The sequence below is a fragment of the Oryzias melastigma genome, linkage group LG10 (assembly GCF_002922805.2).
Source record: "Oryzias melastigma strain HK-1 linkage group LG10, ASM292280v2, whole genome shotgun sequence".
In the NCBI taxonomy this organism is placed as follows: Eukaryota; Metazoa; Chordata; class Actinopteri; order Beloniformes; family Adrianichthyidae; genus Oryzias; species Oryzias melastigma.
In genome coordinates, this window is record NC_050521.1 from 1,998,997 (window position 1) to 2,021,830 (window position 22,834).

General features: G+C 37.7%; 1 protein-coding gene across 2 annotated transcripts in view; it reads left to right on the forward strand.

Annotated features, from left to right (window-relative positions):
- Positions 1–22,834, forward strand: part of lingo2 (leucine rich repeat and Ig domain containing 2) — a 302,849-nt gene that overhangs the window by 160,594 nt on the left and 119,421 nt on the right. For both annotated transcript variants that reach the window (XM_024283721.2, XM_024283722.2), the window contains one exon: positions 17,990–18,076. The gene's annotated coding sequence lies outside the window, so the exon portion shown is untranslated. The remainder of the gene's footprint in view (positions 1–17,989; positions 18,077–22,834) is intronic.

Below are 22,834 nucleotides of genomic sequence, written 5' to 3' on the forward strand. Positions count from 1 at the left end.
AAAGAACTTCAAGTTATTAGATGCAAAACCACATGTTTAATCTTTTATAAGGAGGACACGGCGTTCCACTGGCAGATCTATCGACATATTCCAACTCTAATGGCCTGTAATGAGAATTCTTAGCTCATTTGAACCTATTCCACAGTGAGCAGAAAACAGCCCTGCAGAAAAGCCTTGACCCCTTCCCCCTTTACTGTGTAGATAATTAGCCGGTTCCTTCCTCTTTATCACAAACACCTCTTAGGATAGAAGAGGAACAAAAACTGTGTGTGGCCTCAGAATCAAAGCTTTCAGCCTCTCTGCGGCCCAAATGCTGCTGCATTGGAGGAGCATTTCAAAGGGCTGGAAATTGTAGGATTCACGATGTTTCACTATTTCTAGGAGGTTTTTTTTGGCCTCTACTGGTAAACATCGTTATATGGAGCATGTATGCATACGCTGCTTGTCACTGACATCTGCACTTACATCAGCTTGTGTCCATGGCAACAGAGTCTATTAACAAAAAGAAACGGAATAGATTTTCTTTATAACAATGAAGTACGAGTATTTCTATGGCGTTAGCTTGAACATTTCACGTAGAGAGCAGAGACATTCATTCAGCAGGAAAACGCAGAAATAAAGGAGTTATCCAGGCAAATTCACCAAATATAAAAAAGACGGGGGCTTTTTTTTTCTTTCTACATACAATTTCAGAACACTTAAGTGAATCTCAATCTCAGCATGCCTTGGCCTGCCACTGCCATGACAGATGCTCTAAAATTGAATATAGATTTCAGTGAGCAAGGCAGGCGTGCCTGATGAATCTCAATTTGCTGCTGTCCATATTTCGTAGTCCCCACTATGGACAGCTCAAGGGGAAGCAGTGAGAGGACCGCAGCCCCACCTGCCAAACTGTCAGTTTGCAAGTGTTGAATGAAGATGAGTACCTCATAAAAAACCTATTTATCACCAACTAATTCTTGACATGCATAATTTCATCATTTGTATGTAAGAAGGAACACGTATCCAAGACAGTTTAATATTTGTGACAATCTACAGCAAAAAAGATGCAAAGAGAGCTGACTGGGAAGTAGTTACTTAAGTAACTTGTTATGAAAATTGTACTCCTTAAACACATTTACTGGACCATACATTTTGCTTTTACTTCAGTCAGTGAGAAATAGTGCCTGCATTTATTTACTTCATTTTTTCCTTAATTAAATTATATTATTTTATTCTAAAGTTGCAAAATAGTTGGTGGATAACAGTAACTGTTAGCAGTGGACAGAATGATGGATTCTAGTAAATCTTGCAAAACTTTATCAAAATTGAAGAAAAGTAAAAAAAATATATATATATATTTCCATTAAATCATGATTATGCGAATAAATTCAAGCCTACTCACGAAAACACACCGATGGATGAGAAGAAGTATTTTTTTTATTTGATGCACTAAAAGGGAGTATTTGGGTGACGTCTCCGTCTTATTCAGGCAGCAAAAGCGCAGCGATACAGAAGAAGCGATTTTGAGGAAATCTTTTGTGATTTTATGGAGGAATTCCATTTGACCTGCAACTTCTCATGAGCTAGGAAGTTCATGAAAGGCCTCTCGTGGCGCCCACTGTGCAGCGCAATCATTTCCTACCAAGAAGCGCTTTTAATTTGGAAAAAGTGTTTCCATTGCAGCTTTGCGAAAAATTTCCATTTCGATATGACCCAAAAACCCCCTCCCCAAGCACAAAGACTTTTTTCAACAAATACAAGTTTCTTCGAATTATGGTGTTTCCATTAAGTGAATTTAATGTTGAAAACCCAGTTTGCGAAATGGAAACACAGCTGATGATTGACGCGTGACGGTAGACCAAAGAATGTAGCTAAAGCTCGTGTGAAAGGGTTAAAGCACATGTGTTTGAACGTATTTGCTCTATGGTAGTTCTATCCAGCCCTCCATATCATTTTATTTTATTGTTATCAATGCCCTGATGTTATCTTGAACTTATTTCTAACTTTTAGAATTTTGAGAAAATATATTTTTATGATGGTGAAATATTGAAAGTTATTTAAGGTTTATGTTGATTTATTTTTAAATAAAATTCCTGCTTTTTTATTATTTATAATTATGCTAAAAGTTATGGTTTTAAAGTTTTAAAATTGTGCATTCTGCTAGCTTTTTGGACTATTTTGGCATTTACTAAGATTTTTTTAGGTGATTTTGAAGTTTAGCTATTTTTTTCAGCTACATACTGGTTGTTTTGGCTAATTTGAGCTTTTTTTCTTTAGTTTTTTAGGCCGTTTTTAAGTTAGCTATTATTTCAGCTATGTGCTAGCTGTTTTAGCTAATTTAGGCATTTTTCATTTTTTAGGCTATTTTGAAGTTTAGGTATCTTCTAAGCTACATTCTAGCTGTTTAGACAAATCTCTTTCTGTTTTTTTAGGCTAATTTAGCATTTAGCTAACATTTGAGCCGGCTATTTCAGCTATCAATTTTAGCATCTTCAGCTATCATCACTAGCATCTTTAGCGGCCAAATTCAGCTTACAGCATTCACACTAGTATCATCGTAAGTAATGCTGTATATCTAGTTCATAATTATGTTAAAAAGTTATGGTTTTAATTTTTAAAAATGTAGTTTTAGAGTGTTCAATAAATGTTTATCCTGTTCGTCCCGCGACCTAAGGTGTGTTTTGGATTCTGGCCTGCTGTGTGATTGAGTTTGACACCCCTGGGTTAAAGGATGTCCAGATTTAAACTTGTGTTGTTTCAAAATGATATTAAAAGTTGTTGTTGATACCAAATAATGACGATGCAATGTCTATTACTGATTTAGAAAAAAAAATGTTTTATTTTACCCAAAATAAAACTCACATTCAGTTTGTTTGTTTGTTTGTTTGGGCATCTCTTCCAATCTAGTTGTTTCTACCTTCCAACACCCCTTTAGAGTAATTGAACTCAACAGAGTGCCACGGTGGGCCTTCAGAAAGCAGACTCTCCAGGATGAAGCTAATAACAGCAATCAGTCACTTACAGCAGCTGTAATATAGTATACTGCAAGAAACTAACACATTATGCAACATAATAAGCCCATGGAATCTGAGCTGAGCATAAAAGCCCAGATAGCATGTTGGAAACACATTTGTGAAGGAGCCTTGCTGCACCCCGGCAGCCTAATTATCAAAGCTTTTTGCTCCAATGTTTTTCCGCTTCTTGTACATGTTCCAGCTGAGCTACACGAACCATGTAAATCTTCATGATCTTGCATTCTCAATTAGGAGAACCCTATATGCTGCCTGGACTACATTCAAAATGCAACGGTGCACTGGAGTGTCAAGCTTTAAACAGCAAGCAAATTCCTTAATGGAATGGAAAATGATGCGGGAAATGTGCACAGCAGGAGGGAGGGCTTTGCAACCCAATTTTTTTTAATAACAATAATTATTGGAACTTTTTTTGGAACTGAATGTCCCAACCGGCTAATAAATTGCAAAGATTTACACATTGTTAGCCAGTTCTGAATTATAAACCTGAAAATAAACTCTTCAGGTTTTTTCATTAGCAGCTTGATTGTGTGATGGAGTGGAAATGTGTTTAATTGCTGTATTTATTAATTTTATGAACATTTAAATTAAGAAAGCAAAAGGCAATGAAACAGCAGCCTCATCTGTAGTGAAGAGGAACCAAAAGGTTAATCACCAAGCTTCAGAGTTCACAGATTACTAGTTACCATGGTTCTAAATACTAAACCTCTTAGCCATACTGTCTCATCTTAGTATTCTGGTGCATATTTCTTCTACCATTTTTATGGTACTTTTAATATAACAAATCTGTAGGTATAACATAATCGACACTTGTATCTCTGAGAATTTTACATCCAAAAGTGGAGAAAAGTGCTGCAATAATGACAATAAAGTTGTATGTAAGGGGCTCTTTAAAGTAGTGAAGTGTCTATGAAATCAATGTAAACCAACCGAGTGACTCAGAGATAAGTAGCTTTCCCATTTATGCACCATGGTAAGCAACACTTGTTCAGAATTTGTTGGAATTCCGTTGATTTGGTAAATTTCGGGGGTGACAGCTCCAGTATTATTGGGTTAACCAAATCATTTAGAAATAGCAAATGGAAACTGTTAACTAGACAGGACCAGACATACAAAAACAGATTTTTATTTTTTATTTTTTGTCAACGTAGCCTAAAAGAAAATTTGTTTTACCCAAAGCTAAATAATCAAACCATGAAATTAATTTTGATTGTTGACTTTTTCTTTCTGTATACATTTTGGTGAATAGTAGTAAAATTACCACATATTTTAATAAGGCCAACCTAAAAATTTGATTTTTTTTTTTTTCAAAAATGACAGCACACCTTAAAATCTTGATGGTCTTACACATGGATTAATTCTGGTTCCGGGATTCATGGACAAGAAGTGAACTGTAGAAGTAAATTTGATTTTGCGGTCTGTTATTTTTATGAGTTGCATACAAGGTTGGGTGTTGTTGTAAAAATGCTAATTAAAAAAAAAGATTCCCAGTAGTGTTTTATTTATGATTATGACGTTTTTTAACCAAAATCCCACAACCTAAATGTCTTAAAACGCCATTTTTCATGTTGATCTGAAGCCTCTGTTTCCAAAATCTCCTCTGAGGGGGCGTGGCTTTTGGAGCTGAGCTGAGCAGCCCCGCCCTGATCGCCCCCCATGTCTGATTATGATAGCTCTGTGTCTCACTAGCATAAATCTTTACCGCTGCTAAATAAGACATCAAGCAGTATCGTTAATGTCCAGCCGTATGGTTCTGAAACAATAGTATATATACAAAATGTCCATCAGTGTTGTAAGCTGTGGGTTTGAAAACTTCACTTTTGCATTATTTACTTGCAACATTGAAATGCTAATACGGGATTCAGACTCAAAAACTTTCCTTCAGAGTGTTTTCTAAAGCATTGCATAAAATATTTCTTCATATCTTCTCCCCTGTGTGTCAGATACGCTTTGTAGCCTTTGTGATCTGATTGTGCTCAGCAGCAACAAGAAAGTTATGAAACAACCGTAGAAAAAAGATCTTTGGGGTGAATTTTAGGAGGGCACCACTGAGATTAGGACACGGCAGAGCTTTCTGCTGTAATTAAAGCAGACATGGTACATGTGTCTTTATGTTTCTGCAACTCATTAGGATGCAGAATGGGCCAGTGAGCAGGGGAAAGGAAAGAACAGGAAACATGTATGGGTGTGTGAAAATGGGCTTTTATACACAACCAATTTGCTGTTCGCTTTATTAAAAAGTCAGGGCGTGTCAGGTAAAGTTCTACTTGATGCAAAGATGCAGTTCAGGCAGAAAGTATGTAAAATAAAAAGTAAAAAAGGTCTAATAAAAGTTAACAGCTTTGTAGAGGGGCTGTGAACGTTAATCCCCTAACGCACAAGTTTAATTGAAAAAATGAATGTGTTAATTTTTATTAACGCAAATTAATTACACGTTGCAAAGAAAGAGTCTTCCGTTTTTGCCTGACAGTTCAGGCTTCCACAGCGTGCGTTAAAAACACTTCACATTATCCCTCTTATACATAGTCACGTACAAAGAAATAAATATTCAATCGGTTTTCAGTACTTTTTATTTTTCTCGGTTTAGATCGCTTTTCCTTGTTGTGTCTATTTTGTCTTTTATTCTTTTTAATTGCATAATTTTAACCTGTTTTCCCCCTTTTTTTAAAACACATTTATTACTTATTTATTTATTTTTAATGTCTGTTTTAATCTGTGTGAGTGACCTGGAGCTACAGACTGCAATATCATTTTCCTTGGAATCCATCCATCTAAAAGCGGACTATTTGATCCGAGGTCTGGCGCGTTGTCACGGTAACACATCGACGCTGCACTGACCCTCACACAAATTATACTTCTTGATACTTGATAAATTTAAAAATGTCAGACAATTAAAAAAGAAGGAAAAGTTTTCTCTTTGGCCTGTTTCTGTTCAAAAGCTGCATATAGTCATTAAATTTACCTCATAAAACATTGTGACTATTGTGATTAACCATGATCCAAAAGTTTGATTAATCTGATTAATTATTTTTATCGATTGACAACAGTAATTAATACGAAATGCTTTAAATGTACAGTGTTTGACTTTATATAGTGATTATTTGTAGATAATAAGTGGTCGGCAAATACGGTAATAAAAAAAAAAAAAACAATTGCATTTAATTTTTGTCCAAGTTTGCGATTAATTTGTAATTTTTTTTTATAACTGAAGTTCTTCATGCAATGTAGATTCTATTTAAATCTTATGTAATTGTATCCGTTATAACAGGCGTATAGCATTGCTTTAGGGAAGCATTGGATCTCTGACCACAGGTTTGACTCCTGCTTAGCCTGTCAGTGTGTGTTGAAGTGTCCTTGGGCAAGAACCTAAACCCCACCTCTCTCCTGGTTAGTGCCTTGCATGGCAGCTCTGCAGCTCTCTGTAAATTAATGTGTGTGAATGGAGTAAAACTGTTTGCAAAAAGGTAGAGCGCACTACAAAAGATCCCACTGTTTACCATTTAACGATTGGTGTGGAGATGTCTTCCACAGCCCGGCTTGTTTTAATACTAGTGGCTGCTCAAAGATTTTTGCACTGACAGTTGCTCAAAGGCCAAAACACAAAATCAAGCCTGAATCAAAAGAGGTCGTCTAAGTGAACAGGGGAGTAAAGCAGGGCTGCATCTTTGCTCCAACCCTCTTCAGAATCCTCGTCTCCATGCTCCTCAATTCTGCTTTATCAGACAGCAGCGAGGGAGTCTTCTGTCAGGTCATGGTGATGGGGAGCTTTTTAATCAAAGGTTATAGATGTCCTCATCAATAAGCTGCTGTCTAATGATACTGAGGCGGGTCTACAGCAGTTGGTGAATCGCCTGTCCCACACCTGCTAGCAAGAAAAGAGCTCTGTTGTGGTTCAGAACTCAAGCTGTTTCTGAAATGTCTTCATCTACGGTGGTGGAGAGCTTCACCAAGAGTTAACCTGAGCTGATAAACAACCGTTATTTCTTTTAAACATTAAAAGCCCTCTATGACTATTTATTTTATTTTAAAAAATGTTCTCAGTAGTGGTTTAATTATTATTATGATATTTTTTTAACCAAAATTCGACAATCTAAATGTCTTAAAAAGCATTTTTTTTTGTTGATCTGAAGCCTCTATGTAAAAAATCTCCTCTGAGGGGGCGTGGCATTTGGAGCTGAGCAGCCCTGATCCCCCTGTCTGATTATGACAACTGTGTCTCGCTAGCATAAATCTTCACTGCTGTTACGAGCCGCCGTTCACATTTCCGTGGTCACATCAAGAAGCTCCGTGGAGTCTGGTGGAGATTTTCCAGCGTTCTCAGTCCTGCTACCGTAAGTATTGGATGAAACTCACACCAAAAATCCAGTGATGCTGATTTGACCACAGAAATGTGAACGGCGGCTCATTTGACTGCAGTCAATGTGAAGATACCATCTTCTCTTCTCCAGAACCTGAACTAGACACTAGGAACAGATGAGGGTTTAGTGCATAAACAGTTCTTTTGGGGCATATATACCATCATTCTCCCACCTAAAACTTAGTTACGTGCAGCTGAAATTGCTCTGCTGCTAGAAGGAGCGCTCAATTAATCTGAGAAGCAACAAGAATTTTGCTAACAAATTAAAACTATGAATACAAAAACGATGGTTTCCAACATAACAAGCCTCAGCAGGGAGCCCAGAACTCCAGGACCACCGAAACAAAAGAGTAACTGTCTGCAAGCCACAGTTACATCGCAGCAAACAGTGTTTTAATTTCCCATGAAGGCTGCAAGATATTTGTAGTGGAATGAGCCATTGATCAGTGTCCTAGTGCAAATGCAGCCCCACCGCAGCCACATCCAAACAAAGCTTATTAAAAGAGGTAATAGTGTAATAGAGTTGACAAAATGGAGCTTAAATATTTTAGAAAATTAACTCTTAAATAATTAATAGTAATCATAATAATAGTTCCCTCATCTTTATTTGATTTTAACAGTAAGCTGATGTAACCTTTTTTATTAAACAGCTCATTGGTAACAACAAACAGACAAATCTCTGCTGATCACGTAGGTGGTCCACACAAAGAGTCAAGGTTGTGAACCCCTCGGTGAGTCTGTAGGGTCAAAAGGCAAATTTCTTTGTAAAGACATGCCGAGAAACACGTATGCAACACACAAGAGTAAGTAAGGGTGAAGGAGGTAAGATCCAGCTATGTTATAAGGGTTTTTATCCCCCCCCAACTCAAGCACTGGATAAGTGCGCACTATTTGTGTGCAGTCTGGCACACTCTAAATAAGGAAATTACAGTGTAGTTTGTGTTGGCATCCTACTGACATGTTACAGGGACTTAAGTATAACGTGCACAAACAATGGATGCAGCATTTGCACACAGTCGGTAAGGAGCCAGTACTTACAGCTTACTAATGACTAGAGCAGGAGTCTGTAACCTGCAGCTTCAGATCCAAATGTGGCTCTTTTATCTCCATGGTGGCTCCTCGACCAAACATAAAATCAGTCATGGAGACTGCTGACCCAGATATGACGACTGTCCGAGTCAGCAGCTCCCCCTAACCGAAACTACCTGTCACGGCAGCCCCTGCCTCCGCTCCTCCCACCGCTACTGCTCATCAGGTTGATCTGCTGCACCTGTCTGTCCTCCTATATATCTCTGTCTCACTGCTCCCATCACTGCCGGAACGTCTCGCTATTCAGCCCGACTACCAGCTCTAAGCGTCACAGTCTGCTAACCGCTTCTGTCTCATGCTTCAGAAACTCAAGCCCTCTGCCTGCTTACCTGCCTGCCTTCACGTCCCGTGCACTCACGCTGTGTTCCCGTGACAACGCTGCTACTCCGCTGGAATTGGATTCCTGCTTCCTCCACGCTGCAAGTCCTGCTCAAAGCCTGTCCATAGATCCTGTTGCTGCTAAGATCTCTTCTTCACGGATTACCCCACTCAAGACCGCTACAAACTTCCACAAACTAAAGACTCTTCCTCTCCACTCATTCTGCTCTGCTCTCCGACGGCGCCCTCATCTGCGGCTTCAGCACCCCCTGGTGTCTGGCGGCGTTACTGCACCCTGCCTGTTTCCATCTCATCATCCTTCAGCAATAAATAACTGAACTTCATCCACTCCTGGGCCTGTCATTTTTGGGTGGTCTCGTGACCTGTCCTGACACTACCTAAAGAAAACAAATAAACAAAGCCCGCAAACTAAGACTACCAAGATCCAAACTAAAATAACAAAACCCAGCAGTGTAAGACTGCTGAGGACAAAGAGGGAAAAAGAACAAAAAAAGAAAATAACAATAAAATAGCATTTTTTTAAAATAAGGATTACTTAATTAGCATTTATTTATTGAGTTAAAATTATAAATTGATGGCTAAGGTGCACACAGATGATAAACTATGAAGGTTTTTACATCCTGTTGACCTGAAGACATTTTGTTTGTTCAACTCTACCTCCAGAATGAACAGATTTTATATGGAAAGCAAAACTTTGGTAAAAAGTTTGATCTTTTATGAGTTAAAAGAACAAATTATCTGGTGCTGCACAATATTTATCACTAGTTGCACTGAGATGATCCTGTTCGGCACAGATCATGTTTTATTTTGAAATGAAGTAAAAAAAAAAAAAATCACATTTTGAGAGATGCTAGGTTCCTTTCATATTTTGCCTTTTGTTTGTGCCAAAAAATAGAAATAATTCATATTTGTTATTAAAAAAAGAAGGTCATGAATGCAAACCCAAATTCAGGAGCGGGACTGCTCTGCTCCAAAAGCCACGCCCCCTCAGTGGAGATTTTGGAAACAAAAGTCTTCAGATCAACATGAAAAATGTTTTTTTAAAGACATTTAGGTTGTGGGATTTTGGTTAAAAACTTCATAATCATTTTTTTTTAATAACAAAAATTGCCTAAGGTAATCATACGAGTCTCAAAGAAACTGCAAGACACACGTGTGCTCCCTTTAATATGCAGTCGTTCCTCTCTGTGACCCTCCAAACCCAAACACCCACACCACCCGTACATGTCCACCCCCGTATGGATGCAGTGACGGAGGCTTGAGTGTGGACTCGCTGTTCAATTTCATGTCTTTGAAGACTGGCTCTGTGTTGTGTTTGGACTTGCCTTGATAGACTGTAATGTAATGTTCAATCACTGTCGTTTTTTGCCTTGTCATGAATCACAAAAACACTCGCCTCTGCAGCCCAGATTTTTCTGGTGTTATTATGAAGGTGAGAGGAAAAAAAGGGTGACAGATATGGCAGAGGGACGAGGGCTTGAAGAGACATGTCCCGCAGCGAAACACTTCACACCATAAAACATTGTCATTAAAACACTGTCAGTCCAACTGGCTTCTCCAAAAGTAATAAAACACAAACAGACTTTTTATCAAATTAAAAAGAAATCAACTTTGTTCGTAAAAGTGTTTAATTATAAAACTCAGGCGGACTTTCTTTTCCGGAAGCCAAAGAAATGAACAAAATCAGCACATGAACGGGTTTCACACAAAAAAACGGAAACCAATAGCCAACCAAATGTATTGGTGCTTTTTCCAACATGTTATTATCATGCAAGAGCTGAATATCTCCTCCACATGCAGCTTAGACATTTATATAAAATGCACCCATAATCCCCTGTGAATAGGTCCAGAATCTTCTTCTCTCTATTATCAAGGTACCAATTCTCCATTCCGTTCAGCACAAGCACTTATTTACGTCAGATCAAAGCTAGTTAATCAACTGATTTCAAATAATCCCATTTTCTTGTAAAGTTAAAGCAAAGTAAAGTAAGTAAACACAAGCCGAGCTAAAAAAAAAAGATACCTCAAAGAACAGTAACAGTACAGCAGAAACAGAGCGATCAGACAGCATTTCTCTGGCATTTTAAGCAAACAACCTATGTTTGTTTGAAACGAAAACCCAGCAGCAGACCCTTCGCCTGTACGGTGGAATAATGACAATTCAAAGTCCAGTGAACAGAGTGCATTGGAGTGATAGTGGTTAGACAGCAAACAGGAAACTGGGGTTTCTGCTTTGGAAAGCAGATGACAGCAGTGGAGGCAGCCAGCGACGGAAACACTCCTTTAATGTGAAAGTAAAAAGAGCAGAGCCCCAGCTGAAGGCTCACTCTGGACGGATTGTGTTGAGCTGAACATGCGAGACATTATAAATGTTAGTGGTCACAGTTGTGATTTCCACCAGTCATTATTAAGCACACAATCAATAAAAGCTAATTAAGCTCAGTTCTGTGACTTAAAGTAATTTTTTGCTTCAATAATGGCAAGCTATGGCCAATCCATCAATGAGAAATGGATTGTTTCAGACATTGCTGTTTATTGATTATTAATTTGTGGAAACAGCATTCAACCCAGCTCTTTCAAAAGGGCTCACTGCCTTCATGCAAACAAGATCCTATTTTTCAGTAAGTTAAAACGGCTTATTGTTTACTCCAGGGAAATCCTAAGCAGACCAAATAACTAAATAAAAATAAAGAACTCCAAATTGTGCTCCTTTCCACTAAAACTCTGTTTAAACTGAAATCAATGTTGTCATTGCGAGTAGCACAAAAAAGTTCCAAGGACCAAACTTTTAGATCAGTCAAACAATTGTTTTAACTACTAAAAATGTCTTTACAGGCGTGAAAACAATGGAAAACAAAATAACTTGATAAATGTACAATCAATCAGTACCTCGGATGGTTTAATCTCTGATCCTATCACTCATAAAGACAACATCTCTGCTACCTAACATGGCTGCTCTCACCACAGTCTTCTACACCTTTACTTTCACTTTAGCCGTCCACTAGACAAATCTCAAGATCTGTTTCAACTCCCTAAAAGCCACACAACACTCTTCTTTTTTCAGCTTCCACCCCTTGTGTCTTCTGATTTGCCCTTGTCCTCTTCATCTTCCTCACTACCAGAGTCATTGTCCTCATCACTATCCTATGCGGTCTTTCTAAATTCTCCCCAGCCAATACTTATTTACTGATTTCCTTCAGATTACAGCTTCTGAACAAGATAGAATCCACTTGTGTACTACTCCCTTCACTTTTATATGTAACACTCACTCTCTTTTCTGGAAAAATGTCTTCACTACTGACATTTTCATTCTTATGACACAGTCCTCCCCCACTTGTCGTTCTTCATCCCTGTTCTAAATCACCTTTTCATCAACTCTCTACCCTTACACACATTTAAGATTCAAGTCTGCTCCATCCACCACTATCCCCTCTCTAGAGTGACTCTAGATCTCCTCGTCCATCTTCTTCCAGAATTTCTCTTCTCTAGCTCACATCCTACCTGTGGGGTAAAACCACTGACAATTTTCACCAGCACACCTTCAACTCCAGGACAATCTTATCAAACCTTTTTCTTCAGGATCTCTCCTATTCTGTTCCCCTTTCCATCCACACCAGGTATCAACAGCACAGAGGAACCAGAGATATAGTTGATTGCCTTGCTCATCATAAAATTAAAACCTGCTTGTTTAGAAAGTCCCTTTGACTTGAATGTTTTACAGCATGTAGGTAAGAGCTGAATCTCTAAGGATCACCATCTAAGAATATAGATAAACCTCCAACAGTCGTAGAGGCCTTAAGGAACTCATCAGCCGGTTGGTTTTCAACTGAGATGGATGCAGATTTCTAAAGTATCCATAGAAAAAAAAAAATCCCAGTTTTAGAAGTTTGTCCCAACATGTTTGTGTTTGGCTAGTAAAGTTGACTGAAAAAGAACCTCGTAGCAACCAGACTGGATTTAGAGTTGGCCGATTAGATGGAGTATTGACTCTCCGCCCCCAAATTGTCAAATACCCCTCCTCCTCCCTCACAACTGCTCCTGAAAAATAAAGTGTTGAGAGTGCCATGGTAGGGATGAAAGAAAAAGTGTTGGGATATTGTTGAAAATCTTGTTTTTTGAGTTTTTAACATGGATGTGTGGCATTTTTATTATGAAAGAGAACAAATGTGATAGGAGATCATTTTGTTTTTGTATTTGAGTATTAAATCTGTCAATCAAACTGTCTTGGACAGACTCTGTTTGAATGAATGATCTTCTTTCATCTCAACAGCTCTGCTGCACATGCACTAAACCCTCATCTGTTCCGGCTAGTGTGTCTAGTTCAGCTCAGCTCCTAAAGCCACGCCCCCTCAGAGGAGATTCTGGATGCAGAGGCTTCAGATCAACAGGAAAAATGTATTTTAAGACATTTAGGTTGTGGGATTTTGGTTAAAAACGTCATTATCATAATTAAAACACTACTAGGAACGTTTTTTTTTAATAAAAAATTTGTCATAGGAGGACCTTAAGAATGGTGACCATAGAAGCCAGTTGGAATTGCATCTTAATATATGATCAAGAAAATGAATAAACATATGGAGTACTGATATGGTTTCATTTGAACTTATGTGACAGATTTATCATCGATTTGATAGTGATTTGACTTGCAAGGCAACTGTGTCCGATGTGATCACAAACAAATCAACACATTACAAAGAATTCTCCAGCCTACATAGAAGTCATCGTGATTACTTCATTCTATTTCATCTCTCTTTTGCTGTGAAGGATCTTTTTGATACTCTATTCTTTTTAATTAGCCAACTTGAAAGGAAAACGCTCTTATTGTGGTATAGACAGGAGGATTGTTTTATTCCCAATCATGATATCTGATTCTAGTCTATAGATAAACAATAAACTGTTTGAAATATGCCTTCATTTAAAAGTAAACCTTTTAAAAAACTAAACTCACGGACCGTTTAGTCTGTTTTTTAGTTGATGGTGCACTCTGTAGTTTTGCAAACAAGATCCCTCCCTGTTTCTGTGCGTTTTTATCGACAAACCCTAAGAGGTGATGGTGGATCTATGCACCTTTAAAAACAAAAAGGCTATAATCAACAACACATTAGATAATTGATGTAACCATGACTTTTATTGGAGAAACACGGCATGAAAGATGCATTGCACATTTAACAATCAGTCATAATCAATGCAGTTGTGTCCATAATGTCATGAACAAACCGCCGGCTCATATTGGTGACTCTCTCCACCATCTCTCGTGTGTTTTTAGCTGGACTTCACACTGCAGGTCAGCATTTGCACAAGTCTGCTTTTTGAGCTCCATCCTGCACACACAGGAAAATGATGTTATGAGAAATAAGACCGTTCTGCAAGAGCCTAACTGTACTCGATTAGAGTATAGAGACAGAATAATAATGCTGTGACGAGTAGCTTTTTATCTCCATGATTTTACATGTTACAACAGCAAAGTCTGTATTTTGCATAATGACTACATTACTTATCTTCTTTTTCAAGAAGTTATGTAAGTAAATGTTTTCTAACTTCCTCCAATGTTCTTAGCCATAGAGGTATCTTTAGTGTCATAATGGGTCTCTTTAAACTTGGTCTTATCTGTTGGTTATAATTATCCTGATGGAAGTAGCATCAGAAGATGGTACACTGTGGTCATAAAGGGATGGACATGGTCAGCAACAACACTCAGGTAGACTGTGGAGTTGTAGCCATGATCAATTGGTACTAAGGGGCCAAAGTGTGATAAGAAAATATCATATCATTACACCACCAGCAGCAGCCTGAACCATTGATATAAGGCAGGATGGATCTATGCTTTCACCATACTGACGCCAAATTCAGACCCTACCATCCAAATGTTGCAGTAGAAATAGAGACTTATCTGACAATGTTTTTCCAATCTTCTATTGTCTAACGTTTGTGAGCCTGTGTGAATTGTAGCCTCAGTTTTCTGTTCTTAGCTGACAGGAATGATCCCCGGTGTGTTCCTCTGCTGCTGTACCCCATCTCAAAGTTGGACGTGTTACTGTTGTCCTTCTATCAGCTGGAACCAGTCTGGACATTCTCCTCTGACCTTTGGCATCAAACAAGACATTTCCGCCCACAGAACTTCTACTCACTGGATATTTACTCTTTTTCTGACCATTCTCTGTAAACCCTAGAGATGGTTGTGGGTGAAAATCCCAGTAGATCATCAGTTTCTGAAACACTCAGACCAGCCTGTGTGGTACTAACAACCATGGCACATTCAAAGTCACTTCAATTATCTTTGTTCTTTCTGATACTCAGATTGAACTGCAGCCTATTGTCTTGATCATGTCTACATGCATACATGTGTTGATTAGCTGCCATGTGATTAGAAAGTTGCGTAAATGAGTGGTTGGAAAGGTGTTCCTAATAACTCGGCCAGTCTGTGTGTGTGTGTGTGTATAAAGTCCAATACAAAAGCTTCTCAACCTCTTGTTGTTTGCTATGAAACTAAATGGGACAAGAAAAACACAACAGAGTGGGAAAACTTAAATTGCTGGTTTTGTGTTTGTGCTGAGATCATCTTCAAGTATGTGTCTTAAATAAAAAAAAACATGGTTATAGGTGGAATTGAATCATTTATTTACTTTTTGATCTTTTATGAAGTATCTAGGATTTTATTCCCATCTGTCAGATAAAGAGCAGACATACGGTATTGGTATGAGAGCACTAGAGCCACTCTTTTACTGCCCATCAATATTCTGCTGGGTTTGTGAGGATAGAGCTTCAGCTTTAATGAGGGACTTAGTGGATAGATGATCAAAAAACAGCACAGCTGTTGTCCTTGGACTCCTAATGGTGTACTAATAGCACAAGGTGTAAGAATGATCTCAACACAGATGTCCAGAGCCAAACTTTGTTTTTAATCCCTCTGCTGTGACTTTCAGGAAATGTCAGTTAGAAAAAGCCTCAATAAAGAATGAATATTTTTGACACCTAATGAAACGTGGATTTTAGTCAATTTTCACTTCTAGAACAGCTTTGACTGTTCCTTAAAGATTTTGTCTTGTTTCTGTAAAATGGACTATCCAATCATTCCTTAGGGGATTAAAGAAATGTTGGACAAGAAATCTCTGAACTGCAATCCCTGTTTATCCCGTAAAAGGTGTTTGATGGGATTGAGGTCAAGACTTTGTGTGTGCTAGTCACATTATTCCACAGTAAACTCATCCAAGCCTGCCTTTAATGGGCCTTGCTGTTGGGCATGCTCGTGCTGGAATAGGAAAAGGCCTTCGCCAAACAGTTTCGACAGAGTTCAAAGTGTAGCGTTATCCTGAATGCTTTGATATGCTGCAGTGCTTGAGAAGTGAAGCAAACCACCCCTGGACTCTTTCCTCTCAACAGCTCAGTCCAGTACTCGACACAGCACACACAGAGCTCCGTGGAGACACGTGGCTCCAACCAACTCCATAAAGCTTTTTTTTCCAAAGCTTTTGTTTAGCAGAGGAGCAGTTTTTTAGAAAATTCAACTGTAATTTTACCCTAAATATGGATTCAGTTTGGTGATGTCTAAAGAGTGGCTTTGTGGATAAATCTCCTTTGACTCATGTGAATTCATTTTGTCTCTAGGAAGTGCTAAAGCAATTAAAGACCCACTCTGATTTAAAAAAAGGAAATGTGCTTTTGGTGTTTTCACAGGCTCTTGTAACATTTTTGTACGTCTTTGTTTTCCTTGTCTGAGCTGGTATGTGGCTCAAAACTAGGTTTTGGTTGACTAAATTCATTATTCAAACTGAATCGACCTAAGATCAATATATCAAAAATCAAACTATAAAAGAAGAGATGGTTCTATTGCATAATGCTTAAGTATGCTACCTTAATGCTAACACATAATGGAATTTTCTGTAGGACGGCTAATGCTAACGCTTAGTCCATGTAAACATACATTGGTGACCAAATGAACATCTTTATAAACTCACGGGAATTATTTTCCAAACTCTTTCAAGGAAATATTTCATAAAGTAAATATTTGTGGTCTAAATTACCGTTTTTTCTTAAACTTTCTCCTTCTTTTGTAATAAGGTGTAAGGCTATAGCGGAATCGACACCTAGTGGCAAAACTGAAACGCCCTCCAGGAGAGGCAGAACAATTGTTGAATTTTCTCCGTTTAAGAAACCATGTAACACTGTATGCAATTAACAATGTCATTATTATTTCACTTATAATACATTTTACAGTATGTGAACTGTACCAGATTATTGACCTGTATCAGAACTGTACAAATGTATAGCTTCAATATTGCTCACCATTTTTGTTGCACCATAAATGTTAGGTTGGGGTTGTAGGCCAGCAGGTGAGAGTGTAAACAAGGGAATGATGGGAAGTAAGGGTGGGCTTACTCAGCTCCAATGGTCATGCCTACAATTTAGAGGTGAAATTCCAATAAACTACTGCAGCCCTGCAGAAACTATGTCTTAGTTTCTTGATTTTGGCTAAAAATGGCAAAATCATAATTAAATGACCACTAAGAACACTGTAGTGGATGAACAGTTTTCAAGAAGAACTGTTCTTTTACTCTAGATATGAATTCAGTTTTCTTGCTAAACATCTTGAGGTTTTCCTCTATGCAGCGGATTTGTGGATAAATTCAAATACTATTAGGGGAGTGAGGGAAACCTAATGTTTCTCCTTTGGCTCATGGTGTCTCTATAAAGCTACCAAAACAGGAAGCAGAATGTCTGGACAGTGCATTCTCTGCTCCTATGGTATGCAAGACATAAACTTCCAATCTAGCCGTATGGATTGTTTACTTCGTTGGTCTTTACCTGTAAATATTGCTGATTGCCGTGACTTTGCGTCTATATTTCGCACAGATATTGAAGGATATGATGCATCTGCAGCAGCTTTAATGACACAGAATGGAAGTCATAAAGGCTTCCCACTCTATCTTCAGTTGACTTTTATGATTTATCGCGCTCTTTCTTTGCCTCACAGAAATAACCTTTTTGCATACAAATAGCACTTCACAGGCCAAGTAATTCATAAAGTGTTTGAACGAAAAACACTCATGACCATTTTTCATGGGCTCTGTTTTTTTTTGTCCCTCTATATCCATTGACTTTCTAACTGTTTTAGATATTGACTCGCGGCTCAGAGACCTGTGCTGGAGACATGTCTTTTTATCCTGACGTCCTCCCGCTTCTGTTTTTGCAGATAAAAGACCCAAAACCAGGACGACAATAACAAAAGAAGACAGAAAGGACTAGGCCATGGCTGAGGTGATGATTGCCCCTGAAAGTGGTAAGCAGCGAACAATTACAGTATTTTGGTTGAGTTGTGTAGCAGCTGAACAATGCTGGTGAGGACTGTAAAGTACTACACTTTCAGGTCCTCAGTGTTCCCTCGATGCTTTTCTTTGACGGTGTTTTTTTTTTGGAGGAACGCACTTTTGCTTAAACTTAGCCCACTTTTTTGAAAGTTTAAATCACTTTGAAAATGTACAGCAGAGGTAAGGGGGCATTGTTGAAAGTCACATTGTGATCAAACTAAAAGAGTTGAACACCTCGCTGCAGGAATAGATGCTATTTGCCTGCAGACTTTCAGACTCTAAAGTGCCTCATAGACACTGGACAGTAATTATTATTACAAATAGATTCTTGAGTGTATTTTAGTGATATTTATTATCTATCTGCTGTTTTTACTAGAGCTATGGAACACAGTAATTTCACCTTTGTAGGATCAATAAAGTTTTAAGCTGAATCAGAATTCCTTTCCTACCATCACGGCGTCCCTCTATCCCTACAATTATCCCTCCAAGTGGTGAGATATGATTTGATTTATTTAAACACAGAAAAATATCTAGAAAAACAAATCATGGGATGGAGTGTCACACTATTCAAGACAGTCACACACCTCTGTCGAAAAAAAAATATATATATATATAATAAGTAAACAAATAGAGTACTAGATTGAAGAATCTAAAACATAAAACCAAACAACTGTAACATAACAATTCAAAATATATATATATATATGTATTTGTATTGAATGGGAAAACCTATATTTTCATTATCAAACCCCATTTTTATACCTTCTTATCAAAATCTTTTTTAGGTTATTTTTATTGTATCTTCATGTCAAGAACTTAGACTCATTTAATAATTTGTTGCCACGGTGATGGAAAGAAAACATAACTTGTAACTTATGGATAGGAGGAAGGTGAAATTTTAATTTCAGATAAGTAAGAAACATGGAAAAAATGGTCTTCAATTCAGACATTACTACCACTCGATGATGTCATCAATAGTCACCGATCATCTACATTGATGTCAAGCTGCCAGCGATCAGAAAATGCATAACAATATTGGTTTCATTGGTTTCAGGAGGCCAAAATCCAAAACACATGATAGGTTGAGGCCGAACAGGATAAACATTTATAGAACACACATTTTTTAAAAATGTAACTTTTTAATGTTACTATGAATTAAAACAGGCAGGAATATTATTCCAGAATAAATCAACTGAAACCTTAAACAACTTTCAATATTTTACCTTCCATAAAAATATATTTTGTCAAAATTACACAAGTTAGAAATAAGCACCAGATAAAATTGGGCCATTTAATTACAATAAAACAACAATACCCTTGACTTTGACATGTGCAGTAGAGGGATAGCTAGCCTAAGTCGCTATACGACTTTTTCTTAAATAAACTTTTGGACAACACTACAGCTTCAAATGCCCCTACAATTGGAGCAATAGGGGGGAGCAGGGAGGTAGGGGAGCAATTAACATTCACCCTTATCCTATTCTCCCCTTGCTTTAGCCGTTTTACCCTCCTTAAGACATATTTTTGTCATTTCAGAGACTAATCTGTTTATGTTGTGTGTTTTCCTGAACACTTCTGTGGTCAGTACAGTTGTTTGATTGGGGTTTTATTTAAATTAAAAAAGTTTTATCAAATGAACAACAAAAACACCTAAATATGTAATTTCTACTTTGGTTCCCTTCTAAGCATAATTTGCTAATTAAAGTCAATGAGTTTCTACAAGACTGTCACAACACTAAAGTGTTTACCCCTGACTGATAGCTAGCACGTTGTCAAATTCATTTTGACTAACTCAGTGATAATTGAACCTTTCTGTATGCACACATTACTTACACCATGAACCTTACCAAGTCTAATCAGTGCAAATCACTAAAATGAGCTGCGTTGCTTTGTGCGACTGCAATTACTTCATCTAATTTGACTGCAAAATGCAGGTTTTTACTGAAGTACCCTCTAAACTACTGTTAGACCAGAAACAAATGTTGTCTTGTGTTTGTTTGGCTTAAATCTCTGTGATCGTGCAACACTTGAAGGTATAATTATTTGACTTATTTTGAAAAAAGTGCTTATAAACTAAAAAAAAAAAAAACCTTTCCGGATTTTGTTTTGCTTAATGTTTCCCACAAAAAAAACATTTCTGATTAAGTTGTTCTAATTGGGACACTCTTCACTGTAGACTTCCGTCAAACACAGTTTAGAACCCCCTCATTTGTCTGCAGTTTTCAGACAGATTTAAGCCTTCAGCTTTGTGGCCCTGGACATGTTTTTGGCCTTCAGCTTCACTGACTTCATGTGCTCCATGTAACCATGGCAGCGTTGAGTCAGATTCCCTTGCTGCAGACTCTCTGAATACTGAGCCTAAAATGATTGCGAGAATAATATTTTGATCTTCTAACAAGGCTGCACGGACATGCAGGTCAAAGCAGCAGGGCGTGTGGCATCTGAGAGAAAACTTGTTATTTCCTTGTAATCCTGAATACGCAGAGAGCAGCGTTTAAATATACAATGAGTTCATGAACTCCTCACAGCGTCTGAAAGAAGCCCATGTGACTCACATCCGTGCGTGACAGTCAGAGACTGCAGGTTGGGTCTGATTTTTGCTCTAATTGTGTCGCAACGTCACGCAAAACTGGATTGCTGTGAACACACGGTAATTAAATATTCATTGGGAAACATTGTACACATTTTTTTATGTTTTATTATTTTTACTTTAGCTGAAACACTGCAGGAAACATTGAATGCCAAAGTCAAACCGAGTAGCATCGTTTGGATTCTGTCAGTTTTAATGTGTGGACGCACGCGGCTGTGAACGCATTAGACTTACTTGTTTGTTTCTTGAATCTTTTGATCCAAGAAAAACTGATTTCTCATAAATGTTTCAGTTTTACCTCCCAGAGCCTGTTTGAAGATGAAGTGAAGAGTCTTAAAGCAAGGGAGCCTTCTTTGTGTTTAACCCTGATAACACCCGGCTGAAGCTAAAGTGTTAGCGAGGCAGTTTGTCTGAGCTTTGATGTTGATGTGTACGTACGTATAGGATGGAACGATCACGAGAAACCAGGCAGCCGTTTTATGATGTTGCTTCTATTTGTGATATACGCAAAATTAGAAAAAAAACTAACTATAAGTTTAACGGTTTTTAAAAGTCCTACTCTGTTCATCTTTTGATCTATTTTGAAAGCGCATTGGTCTTTAAATCATGATTTCATCCAAAAAAAAAGCCAAAAATACAAAAAAATGTACAGGGGTGTCAAACTCATTAGCACAGAGGGTTAAAAACCAAACCACACCGTAGGTCGCAGGCCAAACAGGATAAAAATGTATTTAATACACTAAAAATACGATTTTAAAACTTTGAAAACGAAACTTTTTAACATAAATTTAAATAAAACAGGCAGGAATATTATTCCAGAAATAAATCAACGTAATAAATAATTTTCAATATTTTATTCTCCATAGAAATATATTATATAAAGTTATACAACTTAGAAATGAGCGCAAGATAAAATTGGCCATTAAAACAATAAAAATAAATGGAGGGCTGGATAGAATTACCTGGAGGAGCCAGATCTGGCCCCCGAGCCTTGACTTTGACTTATATGTTCTAGTACAGGGGTCTGCAACTATTCTATTTTAGCAACATGCTAACATTCTTTGCTAGTTTGTCTTCTACTGGGTTTTTAGGCTAATTTAGAGTTTAGCTTCTATTTTAGCAACATAACATTTTTGGCTAATTTAGTTTACTGAATAATGTTGGACTCTTATGGAGTTCAGCTAGTAATTGAGCAACAAGCTAGCTTTTTTGGCTAACTGGCCCCCAAAGAGTTTTTTATACTAATTAGGAGTTTAGCTAATACTTTAGCAATATGCTAACATTTTTTGCTAATCTGCTATCTACTGGGGTTTTTAATTTAATTTAGAGTTTAGCTTTTATTTTAGCAACATGTTAACATTTATGGCCCATTTAATTTACTGAGGAATTTTATGCTAATTTGGATTTCAGCTAGTAGTTAAGCAACAAGCTAGCTTTTTCTGTAATTTGGCCTCTACTAAAGGTAAAAGGTAAAAATAAAAAATCCAATTTTGAGATATGTTAGTTTCTTTTTATATTTTTGCTTTTGTTCATACCAAAAATACTTTACATAATTCACATTTATTTAAAAGAAAAAAGCAATAAGAAATTTATGAAGGCAAATTTTAAATTCTTAAAGGCTAAAGTAAGTCCATGCGGCTCCTTCTAGGTTTTGATCAGTAGATAATGGACCCAAATGGCTCTTCTACTGTCAAAGGTTGCCGACCCCTGTTCTAGTACATAGTTTCTGTGGAGTGGCTGTGGTTCATTAGCAATTGGCATTGGTGTGGAATGACAACCCCCCACCCCCTACCCTCACCCCTAACTGCAATGTGTTTACAGCCCCTGACACCCTCAAGTTCACAGATTCACAAAAGTTTACAGCCTATCAGTACACAGAACACAATCTGCAGTATAAACAATCATGAAAAAAAATCTGCAAGACAGTGAAAGATTAGCTTCAATATACAGAGGGAACACTATACAGAGACTTAGCTTACCGTCAGCGCCCTGGAACACACCAACGTCTCTCACAAGGATCAGACTGGAAATGGCCACGAGCTTACAGCTTTCTTTGTTCTCTCACATAGATAACTACACCCACTGGGACGTCCTCCAGTATGGATTAGTTTCAAATCACTGTGTGTACCAAATCTGTGTG